Below are 15,679 nucleotides of genomic sequence, written 5' to 3'. Positions count from 1 at the left end.
AGACTGGAGGACACAGCCTCAGAATAGAAGGGTGTCCTTTCAGAACGGTGATGAGAGGAATTTCTTTAGAGGGTGGTGATTCTGTGGAATTCATTGCCACAGTTGGCTGTGAAGGCCAAGTCTTTACGTATATTTAAGGCAGAGGCTGATAGATTCTTGATTAGTAAGGCATGAAGGGGTACAGGCAGAAGGCAGGAGATCAGGGCTGAGAGAGAAAATGGATCAACCATGACGAAATGGCGGAGCAGACTCAATGGACCAAATGGCCTAATTTTTCTCCTATACCTTATGATCTAACGGTCTTATGTACTGGAGATATCACTGAGGCTGCTTTTTCTCAGAATAACACAAGGTTGGTCCTCTAACCAGCCGTCAGAGAGCACCTCAAAAGCAGGAAAACACTTCACAAAAGGCATATATGACACTAAATCACAATGATGAAACAGAAATCCCATGGATCCAACCACTGTCAATCAATCTGCAGTATAAGAAATCCCATCTCAGCCCAATTTTTTTCTACTCTGAAGGCAATCAGACAGCTAATGCGCCACTGATACTCACGTTACACTTGTGTGAACTTTGGAATTGGATAAAGAAGATTTTTTTAAACATCCCTGGGAAAGCATAGCACAAAAAGGAAAGAAATTTGTTTACACAAAAAAAACTTACTTTAAATAGTATTTTTAGAGTCAAAAAATGTCTCAAACCTCTGCTTAGAATTTTACCCAGATAGAAACAGACTGAGATATTAACAGTGTATCTGAAAAGAAGTGAAAGGGGTGCTATATTAAAAGAAAAAAAACAACTAATATAGGGGTAACTGCTTGTGAAAGTCAAAGGAAGTCAAAGTTGGTTAAAAGTTGTGAGATAATTTTCTATTGCAGTTAATTGAATAGAGTATAACCAATATGGATTAAATCTTCTCTGCTTGTTTGCAAGCTATTATGGTTTTTAGAGATAAAGGGCTGGAGAAAGGGGAGTTGGATAGGAGAGGGCAGAAAACAGATCAGGAAGCCGCATGGCACAAGATGGTCGTGAAGCTATGTGTCCTTCCTGGGAATTTGTCTTTGCCGCCATCTTGAACCATATGGTTTCCAGAACCGTTTTCTGCCCTCTCCTGTCAGGTTCCCCCTTCTCCAGCTCTTTTATCTCTTTCACCAATCAACTTCCCAACTCTTTACTTCACCCCTCCCCCAGTTTCACCTATCACCTACCACCTTGTACTTCTTCCTCCCCTTCCTTCACCTTCTTACTCTGACTTCTCCTCTTTCTTTCCAGTCCTATTGAAGGGTCTCAGCCCAAAATGTTGACTGTTTATTCTTTTCCATAAATGCTGCCTGGCCTGCTGAGTTCCTCCAGCATCTTGTGTGTGCCAGCAAGTTACACTTGCAGTTCAGACCCCCAGCTTTTTCTTTCAATTAATTTTATGTTTTGGAGTTACAAAACATAACAGATATTATGATACACATGTCACTTTGCCCACTATTGGGAAGCCTGTTGCTGTGTCAATAGATTGAGCTTTTAACCAGACTTCTGCCTCGAAGTCAATCTGCTCTCTGTTATTGCTATGGTAGGGTTATATAAAAAAAAACAAAGCCAGTTCTCTATTGTTCACTTTGATTTCAATACTGTGGAGATTTCCTCTCTTGTTAATGAAAACTTCCCTTCAGTGATGAATCACAGTGTTAGAATTGCTTTGGCTGATTATCTTGGCTTTGGACTTGCTAAGCATATGTGCTCCTTTTTCTGATGGTTGAAACATTTTGCTGTTTTGAATTGGCATATGCATGGTGGATGGCTTCCGTTGTTACATCCACAACAGCAATTCACACCAGACTCAATCACATGCTTAAGATCCTGTTTCGGAATTTGAACTTCTGTTACTGCTCTACAACTATCAGCTGCAGTTGTATTTGTGTGGTGAACTACATATACCTGTCTGGACTACTCCTGTGGCTCCTCCCACAGACCCCTGCTGACTGCTCCTATGGCTCCTCCCACAGACCCCTGTATAAAGGCGATTGAGGCCTGATGCCCGGCCTCATTCTACAGGATGTAGTGTTGTTCATTCTTCCAGTCAATAAAAGCCGATATCTCGCTTCTTATGTCTCAGAGTGAGTTATTGATGGTGCATCAATTTGTATGTTGCATTCGACAAAAACCTTCAGTATTGCCAGAGGTTATCTCCATCGATTTTGAAATTGTAGATGCAAATATGAGATTCCCTGAGTTTAACAACAAACAAACTTGTTATTCATTGCATGGTCTAAAATGGCCCAAATGTTATCATATCAGGGCAGGTCATTCAGTAGATAGTCGTGTCATTAACAACCTTGCCTGGGTTTTAATTTCTTCATCTGTATTTGTAGCTCTCCACAATGTCTGATGGCTAGGGATTGAAATCACATGTTGCCTTTATACCAATTGCTAAACAAAACCATTTTTACTTTTTACATCAGTAGAAGATTTGCCTGTGTTGTGTACAATTTGGAACAATCTTAGGGAAGTAGCTGGCTTAAGTTCCTCTATAGTGCTCTTTTGAGCAATCCCTTGTTATCAAGATTAATTTATGTTTGTACTGTTGCACAAAATAACTTTTATATATAATACGAGGGGTGATTGATAAGTATGTGGCCTAAGGTAGAAGGATTTTAGAAAAGCTAGCACTTTTCTTTTTCCTACATTTACACACTTAGTCCAGCGATCGTGGAGCATACGGATCCTTTCTTTGTAGAAGTCGGTGTCTTGGACCTCCAGAAGTGGTCCACAGCATGGGGTGATTGATAAGTTTGTGGCCTAAGGTAGAAGGAGATGAGTTGTTAACTTCAAACTTTCTGCATTTTCACTCAAAGAGTTGAACTGCACGTGCAGGTAACAAGAGCTGTATAACTCATCTCCTTCTACCTTAGGCCACAAACTTATCAATCACCCCTGCTGTGGACCACTTGTACAAAGAAGGGATCTGTATGCTCCATGACCACTGGACTAATTGTTTACATGTAGGCGGGGACTATGTTGAAAAATAAATGTGCTAGGTCTTTTAAAATGGATTCCTTCTACCTTAGGCCATGAACTTATCAATCAACCCTCACACATACATACTATACATATCATGTAACCAATTATATGCATGAAGGCTCCTAAATTTTTCATGCTTGAATCCAATTAGATTTTACTCTGTCAATTGCATATTAATTTTCCACATGCTATTTAATTATTAGAACAAATAATGTACTGACCATTTGTAAAACTGGAATAAATATGTTTGCAGATGTTTGTTCTTATTGTTGCATCACTTATAAGCATAGAATTTTTACTATGACATGAGCTATGATTGACAAAATATCTTTCACTGCAAAAACATTTTACAGTCATACTCAAATTTTGATTATAAATGCCATCTGTAACACAATATTAAAGTACATGCTACTTTTGTTAATTCAAATGGCATAATTTGCTAATTAAATTTATTATTTCACTTATTTATCCCTTTACTATGGTGATTAGTTGTAATTATTGGATAGTTTAAAAATTTTTGATTGGGAAAGTAGATTTTAATGATCACGAGAACTTCTTAAAGAGGGCATGGACCAAAATTCTAATCACAAACTTACAGGATTGCAGGGTCAACTGCAAAAAGATCCATGTTTATTTCCAATTACCATTACGTGCCCTTTCTCATGCTTGGAATTAGAATTGGTTTATTATTTGTTTAACAAAATAAACTTTATTCAAAATAAAAATATTTAAATGAATAAACCATGCAATGCCTTTTCGTTCTTTACGCTCAAAGTTAATGGTTTCAGTAGTGTTGTATTACATTCCTACATATCCATAGCACTTCCTCCACTCATGTGGCTCCCTGAGTTGGTATACTACAACAATAATTGAGGGTCTTCCTTCCTCAAACCAGCCCCTCTCTCTCCAGTTGCCGAAGAACCCTACACCGTTGTCCTCCCCATTGAGCCCTTGCAGTGGCTGCACCAAGCTTCAGTGCATCCCTCAGCACGCACTCCTGCAGTCTGGAATGTGCCAGCATTCCTGCACGGATATCTTGATGTGCTGGCAGACCAACAACTTTGAGGCAGACCAGATGGCATTTTTCATCGAGTTGATGATCTACCAGCAGCACTGTTTTTCCCTGGGAACAGCCCGTAAATCAGAGAGTCTTCTATTACAGTGGGCTCAGGAAATTATATGATTTGGCGGTATGAAACGATATGAGTCAGCTGCACCTTTCTTCATTCCCTGTCACGCCCACTGTTGAACTTGAATGCATGCAAGGTCATCAGTCGCCTTAACGCAATGATACCCTAGCGCCAGGATTCACTGGTTGGCCTTGGGTAACCGGCTGCCTCACGCGGCCGGCAAGAAGTGCCATTGCTACTGGCCTGGAGCACGGACAAATGGGCACCGCCTCTAAACCTGTTTAGCACACCGAATGTTTGTGGGGAACCCAGTGCTAAAATATTCGCAGAGGACCTAATTCGGGCTCAGGGTTTCGTAAGTAGCAGAGCAGCTACCTCGCTGCGATCTATTGAAAGTCATTCCTCCAGCCAAACTTTTGTCGGCCGATAGATCCTACCTACTTATAAGGGGGAGGGGGCGGGCGCACACCCTGTCGCACTCCTCACTTGGTCGGTTGCTCTCTGCGGACTGTGACTGCCGCGGCCCTGTCACAGGGATCTCCAGCCCTTACCTTGTCCTCTCACCCCACCCACGACCAGCCTCACCTGGCCAAGGCATCCCTAATGAGGCAATGAAGCCCTCAAAACTGCTTCAGCACCTTGAGTCCAAGCACCCTGCACCTAAAGACAAACCCGTTGAGTTTTCTGAGCAAAAAAAAACGTGAGCAAGCGGGACAGAAGCAAGTGCTGAGAGCCACGAAAAGTAAATTGCGGAATAGACTGGACGTAAGGAACCCCCTTCGAGTATCGCTGTCTTCCATCACCCCTCGATGGGACCGTTTTGTTGCAAGGAAACAAGGCCAGGGCTCCCACTGATTCAGCGATATTGGTGTATTGCAATGATTTTCTATGTTCATACAAGGAAAATATGTGCTGTATGTTTAATATCCAAGCAATATGATGCTATTGACTTATAAGTGAGTTATAATTGACTTATCACTATATTCATGCGAGGAAAATATGCGCTGTGTGTTTAATATTGAATTCGTTAGATAAACCCTTTTAGAAACTAAATTGAGTGTATTAGCCTCTTATAAGTGACTTATACTGTAGTTGACTTATCACCTATATTCCGGTCGTGATTAATACCACCCCCCCGACCATCGGCCGGTCCGCAAGAATATTGTTAATACTAAACCGGTGCGCAGTACAAAAAAGGTTGGTGACCCCTGTTCTATTACACAGTTGCTCAGGATATTGTCCCATGAACTGAGCTACAGTGATATGCTTGTCTTGTTTTACATAAGGGCAGCGTGGTAGCATAACTGTTAGTGTAATGCCAATGGAGCGCCAGCAACCAGGGTTTAATCAATTCCGTTGCTGTCTGTCAGGAGTTTTTACTTTCTCATGTGATCGCAAGGGTTTCCTCCAGGTACTCCGGTTTACTGCCATTCAAAGTCCAATTCTACATCCCTGTCATGAGAGGTGGAAACAGGTAAGGCTGGCCAACAGGGCTCTGGTGAAGCTCAATAGGCCAATGGATACAATGGATTACAAATACATGAATGAACTCCAACAATACCATCAACTTTAGACGAAGCAGATGGGAGATCATCACGGCCTATGCACTACTGCGAGCTAAGGACCCAAAAAGAAGACTCCAGTTTACTCCCACATTCCAAAGACGCACAGGTTCATTCATCATATGGATGTAATTAGGCAAAGTGGGCTCATTAAGATGAAGGGGCCTGTTCTTGTACTGTCTCTCTAAATAAATAAAATAAATAAATTACTGTTAATGCAGATCAAATCATTACACAGTGCATTGAGGTGCTCCAAAGTAAAGTAACAGAATGCAAAATAAAGTGCAATAGCTACAGAAAATGTGTAGTGTAGGAAGACAAAAAAGTGTAATGTCATAACAAAGTAGATCACGAGGTCAAGAGTTCCATCTTATCGTATTAGGGAACCATTCAATAGATTTATAACAGTGGGGTAGAAGCTATTATCAACAAATAATCAATCATAAAGATTTTTAATTTCTTGAACTATAGCTAGTTCCATTATTTGCAGACTCATTTGTTTAGAGAAAATTCTCATTCACTACATACATACCATGATTTGTAAATAATTTTTAAAAATGTGAATAAAATTAACCTACTATAACAACTGCTAAAATCAAATTAATTAACTCAGCAGATTATAAATAACTCATCCTTAAATTTACAGCGTACAGATAATATTGAAATCTCTCATATTTTTAGAATGAACTAAAAATTTTACTTCTTCCTTTAATCTTCCAGAAATGATAAATAATGGAATAGAATTTAAAAACATTGGCATGCAAGAGTTAGCATAGAAATATTTGCATTGCAGATTCTGACAGGTTTTCAAGCACATATTTCAGTTTTCAATAAATATCATGGACTCTGAATTCAATGAACCCCGAATTGTAATGTAATGCAGGCAACAAATCAGCTACGGTATTCAGCCTGAAACGTTGACTGTGCTTTTTTCTATAGATGCTGCCTGGCCTGCTGAGTTCCTCCAGCATTTTGTTTGTGTTGTACAGTATGTCACTGTTGGGCTGAATGCTTTAGCATGGTTTTTATACTGTGAGTGGTTTGCCCTGTTTAAAGCTAACCTGCACAATGCTAAGTAGCTACTTTTTAGGCAAGGGTGAGGGAATGTAAATTGGTGTGGGGAAAATACTACCAAGTGTAATACAAGTGCAACTAAGCTGATAAACTGTGAAGAATAATGGAACACTGGAATCCTAGGAGGGAAAAGCGAGGAAGTTAGCAGAACATGCATTCAGAAAGCATAGGTTTATATGAATACCTGAGGTCCAGGTTATAGGACTTGGATGTGACCTGCTGTAACTTCAATAGCCTCACAGTGAGTAGTCAGGTCCATGAATATATGGTGGCACAGTGGTACAGCTGGTAGAGCTGCTGCCTCAACTCCATAGACCCAAGCTCAGTCCTAACTTCTGGTACTGTCTCTGTGGAATTTGCAAGTTTTCTATGACTGCACGTTTCCCACTCACATGCCAAAGATTCACAGATAATTAGCCACTATAAGTCGTCCCGAATGTGTAGCTAAGTGGCAGAAATTATGCTCGCTAATCTCTTATCAGGAACCAAACAGAAAACCTTCTCATGGTCCAAGTACTGTATACCACATTCAATGGTTCTCTCCCATTCGTTCTAAGGCTTATCTCCTCAAAACATACTGGAAAATTTATCAAGCATAATTTCTCTTTTGTACATATCTGTTGACTTTAACAGATACTATCATTAATTTTAAGTTCTCAACTATTACATCTTAATAATGTTTTTTACTAATTAATGGCTTTTTCTTCAGCACTGTTGACAGGCTCACTGAAGTTAATTCATTGTTTTCTATCTCTTCTTTTTAAAATAGGAGAATACATTTACTACCCTCCAAGTTGTTGGAACTGATACAAAATGTGAAGAATATGGGATAGTGACCATCTATGCATCCAGTACTTTTAGGGTTACAACCTTAAGTACTATTGACTCTAGGGATTTAGTAACCTTTCATCTAACGCAAATTACAAACAGGAAGAGAATCTGCAGATGCTGGAAATCCGAGCAACACCCATAAAATGCTGGAGGAACTCAGCAGGCCAGGCAGTATCTATGGAAAAAAGTACAGTCGACATTTTGGGCCAAAACCCTTCAGCAGGACCAGAGAAAAAAAGCTGAGGAGTAGATTTAAAAGGTTGGGGGGAGGGGAGAGAGAAACACCAGGTGACAGCTGCAACCTGGAAAGGAATGCAGTAAAGAGCTGGGAAGTTGATTGGTGAAAGGGACAGAAGGTCAAAGAAGAAAGGAAAAGGTGGGTGGGGGGGGGCGAGGGGAGAGGAGCACCCAAGGGAGGTGATGGGCAGGCAAGGAGATAAGGTGAAGGAGGGAAAAGGGGATGGGAAATGGTGAAGGGGGGTGGTGGGGGCCATTACCGGAAGTTTGAGAAATCAACGTTCATGCCATCAGGTTGGAGGCTATCCAAATGGAATATAAGGTGTTGTTCCTCCAACCTAAATGTGGCTTCATCACGACAGTGGAGGAGGCCATGGATGGGCATATCAGAATGGGAATAGGAAGTGGAATTAAAATGGGTGGCCACTGGGAGATCCCGCCTGTTCTGGTGGACGGAGTATAGATGCTCGGCGAAGTAGTCTCCCAATCCATCTTGGGTCTCACTGATATACAGGAGGCCACACCAGGAGCACTGAACACAGTATATGACCCCAACAGACTCACAGGTGAAGTGTCACCTCACCTGGAAGGACTATTTAGGGCCCTAAATAGTTATTGAGGGAGGAGGTGTAGCACTTGTTCCGCTTGCAAGGACAAGTGCCACAAGGGAGGGATGAATGGATAAGAGAGTCGCATAGGGAGCAATCCCTGTGGAAAGCAGGAAGTCGGGGGGGGGGGAGGGAAAGATGTGCTTGGTGGTGGGATTCTGTTGGAGATAGCAGTTGTTTCAGAGAATTATGTGCTTGAAACAGAGGCTGGTGGGGTGGTAGGTGAGGATAAGAGTGGTGGGAGAACACAAATTCCCTACAGACATTGACTTCCTTCAACTTTCACTAGACACTAGGTTCCCTGATATTTCTTAAGGGCATCTGTATCCACCTTTGTGAAGAGAGAACCAAAGTTTAATCGGTCTGTCATTTCTTAGATCCTCCTTATACAATTCCCTGCTTCTGAATGTTAGAGGTCTACAGGTGTCCTACAAAGATCAGTGCTCCTTACTGGATGACAACTTAGATGTGAATACAGAAGTTTGCAGAAGACATGATGACATGGATGGTGAGTAATGTTGTCTTAAGGCTGCAACAGGTATCGATCAGCTGGAAAGTTGGGCAGAACCCATTGACATATCTAATTCCATAGTTCCCTGAAAGCATAACACAGGTTGATTGGATAGTGAAGAAGGCATATGACATGCTTACTCTCCTAGGCTGAGGTGAAGAATATAAGATTTAGAGTTATGTTATAAAACACTGGTCAGGCTGCACTGGGATTATGAAGTACAGTTCTAATTGCCGCACTACATGAATGTAGTGCAGTCTAGGAGAATGCAGAGGAGATTGGCTGGATTAGAGGACTTTTGTTTTGGATAGGCTGGGCTTGTTTTCCCTGGACCGAAGGACGATGAAGGGTGACATGATAGAAGTATGAGAGACATGGAGGTAGATTGTCAAATCTCACAAAGCACTGGAAAAAAACTCAGCAGGTCATGTAGCATCTATGGAGGGAAATGGACGGTTGACATTTCAGATGGAGAGATTTTTACTGGACTAGAAAGAAAGAGATAACTAGTATAAAAATGTGGAGGGTCGACTGTCCATTTCCTTCTACACATACTGTCTGCCTGCTGAGCTGCTCCAACACTTTATGTGTTGCTCCAGATTCCAGTGTCTGCACTCTCTTGTGTCTCCATCTATTTTTCTATGACAAGGGTATAAGTTTTAAGATGAGAGGAAGCAGTGTTGATATCTGAAACACACCAAGGTGGTGGAATCAAAGACAATTACTACATTTAATAATCATAAAGACAGACACTTAAACTTACATGGCAAAGAAGGATGTGGTTGTAGTACAGGCAAATATGATTAGTGCAATCTTCTAAAAAGGTCAGCATGGATGGTGAACTGAAGAGCCTTTCTGTGATATTACAGCATTTTCTCCAATATGGTGATATTGAGGAATCATTGTGAGTCACAAAAAATATATAGCATAGAAAAAAGCCCTACAGTTCACCACCACCAACATTAATCCAGATTGTATATATTTCAACAATTCCTCCTATTCCCCTGTCTTCATGCTGATAATTTTTTTTGTCTTCCATTTAGGACAGGGGTTCCTGTAGTAAACTGTGTATACCTGTCTGGACACGCCTCTCTGCTGACTGCTCCTGCGGCTCCTCCCACAGACCCCTGTATAAAGGCGATTGGGGCACTGCTCCTCCCTCAGTCTCCGAGATGTCGTGCTCCCTTTTTGCTGCTAATAAAAGCCTATCGTTCACTTCCAGTCTCCGAGAGTTATTGCTGGTGCATCAGTTCCCAACCTTTTTATGCCATGTACCCCTACCATTAGCCAAGGGTTCTGTGGACTCCATGCTGGGAACTCATGATTTAGAAATGATGGAAGTTTCCCATCATCACAATTCCAAAGTCCATCTACCATCCTGCAGATGTCCTCTTTTGTTTCTTTTACACCATTTGATGGCCCTCTGCATACACTCAGAATCACCTCCATTTCATTTGGTCTGGATCTTCTCCTTACCCAAGGTGTGGTCATCAGTATCAGTCAAGTTTAAACTGGTCATTTTTTTCCTCCATATGTTAGGGCCTATCTTTATATTGTCTTTTTCTTTTCATTATCTTTTCAAGCAATCAAAAAACAGGTAGCCCCTATAGATCAGCTACAATTGACATGGAATACTGGGAACTGGCTGGAGCAAGGTCTTGGATGCACATTATGTAGGTGCCTGTTGATCCATTACCAATTAATCAATTGCTCCCACATTTATTAATGGAGCTTCTTTGAAGCTACGAGTATTAATGGGATTGTGGGTTCACTTAATACTGACGGTAATTTATCCCTCATGTGTTTATAGAGTTTTGGATGACAATTTTCAAACCATCACAGTTGGCTAATCATCTTGTTTTATACCTCAACATCTACTAATATAGAAAGTGTGCCAGCAGTGGTGAAGGAACTGCTGTTTTATATTTAGAGCTGAGTTAATTCCCTAAAACTTAGCATTACAGTTACTGAGATATTCAGATCTCAAGGTACTAAGTATATTGGAACACACTTTAGTTGCTGTTGTGCATCAGATAGGTTGCTCAAAAGGACAAAAGCTGTTTATAATTGGATGCCTGCTACACTGGAGAACTGCTTTTTGAAGCATTAATGGTTAGCTATTTAAAATTCAGTGATCAGAATCTTGGAGCAGTGGAAAATGAAAGCTATTTTGTTTTGTGAAACAATTTCCTTGTAGTCCCACAAAGGTAAATTGCTATTGATTCAGCACTTATAATCTGTTGCTTTTAGACCTCCCCGTGGTGTGTGGCACACTGGGTGGCAAACTTGCTGTTTCTTTAGCATTTTGCACAAGGCCAAGTTGCTAGCTTGACGCACAACCCAGCATGGATGAAAAGAGTGCAAAGAGCCAGCTGGATTCAAATCCAGGACCATTCAACTTGGAGTCCAGTGCTGATGCCATTGCACCACTGGCCTGCTACTTATAATCTATACACAGCAAACGTTTTGGATGATTTTCACTTCTTTGAGACTAGAGGTGAAAACTGCAGTTATGCAAGGTTCTGCCATTTTGAAGTTTGATTTACTTTAACATAATACTCTAATGCCCTCAAAATAGCAGGTTGCACAAGAATAATATATAGACTCAAAGAAGTTAGCATATAAATTGAATATACATACTTATAGAAAGAAAGTTCAGATTATTCATAAGATCTCAAAGTGTCTTGTGGAGTTTTCTAAAAAGTATCTTTGAAATGCCATCATTGCTGCTCTCAAGCACCTAAATTTACATTGTCAAAATCCAACAGCAACCAAGTGATCATCAGAATATAATGCCCAGGCTCTCTACCCACTTCACCACCTCTCAGGTCCAGTAACACTATTGTAGTGTTCCTCCTTGGTTCTGCGGTACTGTGAACTGCGGTTGGACCTCAAGCAGTGGAGCTCAAGGCTCTGCCTGCAGGTCACTATGGTGACCATCTGGCAACACCACTATCAAAGACCTTTGAACAACTTTAATTATTTGATTCTGTTTATTATTGATTAAAATAGTATCAAGAATGAAAAATTTGAAACTTCTTAAAATTAAAGTACTTCACTCAAAATACATGAAAATGAATTAAAATGTAAGAAGACAAAGTAATATCTGTACATATAAATCACTTAACTGCAGTTAGCTTTCTACTCAACCTTGACAACCTTATTCCCATATTGCATTTTTAATTTTTTTTGACATCTTTTATCTTGACTTTCCAAGTTTGATGAAGCAAGCAGGGCATGACCATGTCCACAGTGTACAAAGGAATCATCACTTTACTCCCACAGGGAACCAGCACAGCCCACTGAAGAGTGAACAGAATTGTTGCAACTGCTGCTCCATTGACAATCCCCTTGGACTGGAATCTGAAAACAATTCCCAGCTCTTCAAATGATGCTTTAACAGAATGATGAACTCTTCATGAAAGCAACAGTCTCAATACAGTCACCTCTGAATTGTAATTTTATACAGGGCCACCTCTGAATAGTTACTTCTGAATTGTAACTTAAGACGTGCCAGCCCATTGGCACTGACACTTGATTGGTATTGATTAATTCTTTAGAACATAGAACAGTACAGCACAGGAACAGGCCATTTGGTCCAAAATGTTGTGCCAAACCAGCTAAAAAGCAAATCAACAACACTCAAACACAAGTCCTAACTACCTACACCATGTCCATATCCCTCTATCTTCCTTACATCCATATGCCTATCCAAACATCTCTTAAAAGCCTCTAATGTATTTGCCTCTACCACCATACCAGGCAGCATATTCCAGGCATCCACGACTCTCTGAGTAAAAACCTTACCCTTTACATCCCTCTTGAACCTACTGCCCCTCACCTTCAATGCATGCCCTCTGGAATTAGACAGTTCAAACCTGGGAAACAAATACTCCCATCTGCTCTATCTATACCTCTCATAGTCTTATAGACCTCAATCAGATCTCCTGTCTGCCTCCGGTGCTTCAGAGAACAACCCAAGTTTGTCCAGCCTCTCGTGATCTCACATGCCCTCTAAGCCAGGGAGCATCCTGGTAAACTCTTCTGCACCCGCTCCAAAACCTCAAAATCCCTCCTATAGTGGGGCGACCAGAACTGTATGCAATACTCCAGATGTGGCTTAACCAGAGTTTTACAAAATTGTAACGTCGCCTCTTGACTTTTGAACTCAACGACTTGACTAATAAAAGCAAGCATTCCACAAGCCTTCTTAACCATGTTTATTTTCCATAATCAATACCTTTTGCGTGGCACGAAAGGAACAACTGTAAACAAACAAAATTTATGCAAATCAAGACAAGTTTAGTTTTCCACCGTAATAGGGTCGATAGTTCAAGATGGATTTATCGATAGACATTTGTGAAATTAAAATTAGAAGTTTATTTTTTCGCAAATATATCTGAAGCTTTCAACTGTTTTTAATATTGCTAGCTCTTGAAGTGCAGGACAATCGATTTCAAGCAGCAAGGGGTAAGACAGAATATGAAGTACAAGGTAATTTTTTGAAGTGTGAATAAGCAGATATGTACAGAATACTCAAAATGTTACAGCTTGATTCATCAATATAGGATTGCATTGAAATAGAAAATAGGCTGTCGGTCCTGTTGTGTTGTAATTACAGTGCAATAACTGATGAATAATGCATACCCGCGTTTGTTTAGTCACAAAACAAAATGTCATTTCTACATAAATTATATACTCAGTGCAACTGGTGGAAGTGACAGTTACTCTATTATGGACAGTCTGATTGAAAAATGAACAGTTGAGTTATTGAAACACAAAGGAGGCCTGCACACAATGGAAATTCTTGGTAATTGGCCTACAGAAAATGAGGCTTCTTGTCATACTCATAATGTCTCATTACTACATTTAAGTGGGTAAAAACAAGTTTAAAAACTGCAGCGAATAAAACTCCAAGTTACCACAAGAGATCCTGGATTCTTGATTTAGGCAGCCAGTGATCCTGTCCAAAAAAAGTAGCAATTTGTGGGTAGATGAAGCTGTCAAGACCATATTGTAATTCTATGTTACTTTGCTCTGCCTTTGTTAATTCCTTAACAAAACCACGCGTTTTATAGGACTATGGGCCAAAGGACAATCATTTCTGCTGCATTGGAAAGCAACCATTTACTATAGCGATGGAAATAGGGAGCCAAGTCTTAGTGCCCATTTTCTCATGACATTTTAGAAGCTTATAAAGTTAAAGTAACTTTGCTGCCAGATACTCTGTTCAAATTTTGACAGAAACAAATTTTGTACTTAAGATTCCTCCCCTCAACCCCATCCTGGCAAAGCCCATCACAGCATTTCTAATTAAAAATCCTGTCAGAAACCATACCCCTCTCTTACTAACACACACAAAATGCTGGAGGAACTCAGCGGGCCAGGCATCATCTATGGAATAGAGTAGAGTCTCTCCCACTAGGCATGTTGCCTGGTAACTCAACTGTTAGCAACAGTGGATCACTTCTTCATGTTAGTGTTACACAACTGTGAAGATCGATTAAACCTCATGCTAAGATTTTTTGGTGGAGGAAGTATTTATTTGACCTGGTAACAAATGCTTCAAGCCATGACCTTTCATGAAGCTCTTCTATAAAGAAGCAGTCTGGTAGCTCAGAGTGAGTTATCCAAAATTACCTTGAACATTTCTCATTATTACCACAATTGTGGATGGCACAGTGGTGCAGATGGGAGAACTACTACCTGTAAGCTGGGTTCATCCTGATAGCCAGTGCTGTGTTTGAGGAGGGGTCGTTTGTATGGGTTTTCTCTTGGTGTTGCAGTTTCCTGCTACATTCCAAAGACACACAGGTCGGTAGGTTGATTGGCCACTGTAACTTGTCCTTAAGCAAGTGGTATAATCCCAGGTGAACTGATATGAATGTGTGGAGAATAGGTCACAGGGAAAATTAATGGAAGAATGGGATTATTTTTGGGCCAGCATGGACTTGATTGGCAGAGCAGCCTCATTCGATGCTGTCAGGAGATAGTAAGCATATGGAAATTATTTCTCAACCTACATTAAACTTGAAAATAAATTGGTTAATTTTAAGCTCCTCAAATATTTCCAGGTTGGGTCTGGTAGGATAAGAATAATTTTAAATGTCAAACCTGATCCAAATTGGCCCATTTCTGGTTTTAAACCCAGGCAGGTAACTACCCATTTCCAGCAGACAGGTTCATCTTTTGAATGTTATAAATAGACCACATGCCTCAAACTTAATCAGACTGAACCAAGATAACTTACTTTCCCAGACTCTGGAATCCCATAAATAAAGACACAAGAGGGCTGTTTCATTGAAAAATTTGGATTATTTCTTATTGGTCAGGTGGAGCTTCCAAATGCATATATTTGACTTGCCTCCCTACCCACCATTACCACTGCCTTGGTGATAAGGAATTTTATCCCACTCACCAATGCCTCAGGTTTGGTGATAACCCCAACCTCCATATCCACAAACTCTGTGAACACAAAGGTTCCCATTTTGCTCTTAAACCTACATTGTGACAAATTCCTGCTTGGGGAGCCAAGCCTATTATGCTCCAGGGTTTTCATGAGTGACATCGCAATCCAGACAATATCAGGGCCAAGGCAGTGTAGTGGTTAGCGTTACACTATTACAGCTCAAGGCATTCCGGAGTTTGGAGTTCAATTCCAGCTATGTTCTATAAGGAGTCTCTGTACGTCCTCCCTGTGGAATGCGT

This window comes from Hemitrygon akajei, chromosome 19, assembly GCF_048418815.1.
Source record: "Hemitrygon akajei chromosome 19, sHemAka1.3, whole genome shotgun sequence".
NCBI lineage: Eukaryota > Metazoa > Chordata > Chondrichthyes > Myliobatiformes > Dasyatidae > Hemitrygon > Hemitrygon akajei.
Note: the sequence above shows the minus strand (reverse complement) of the source record.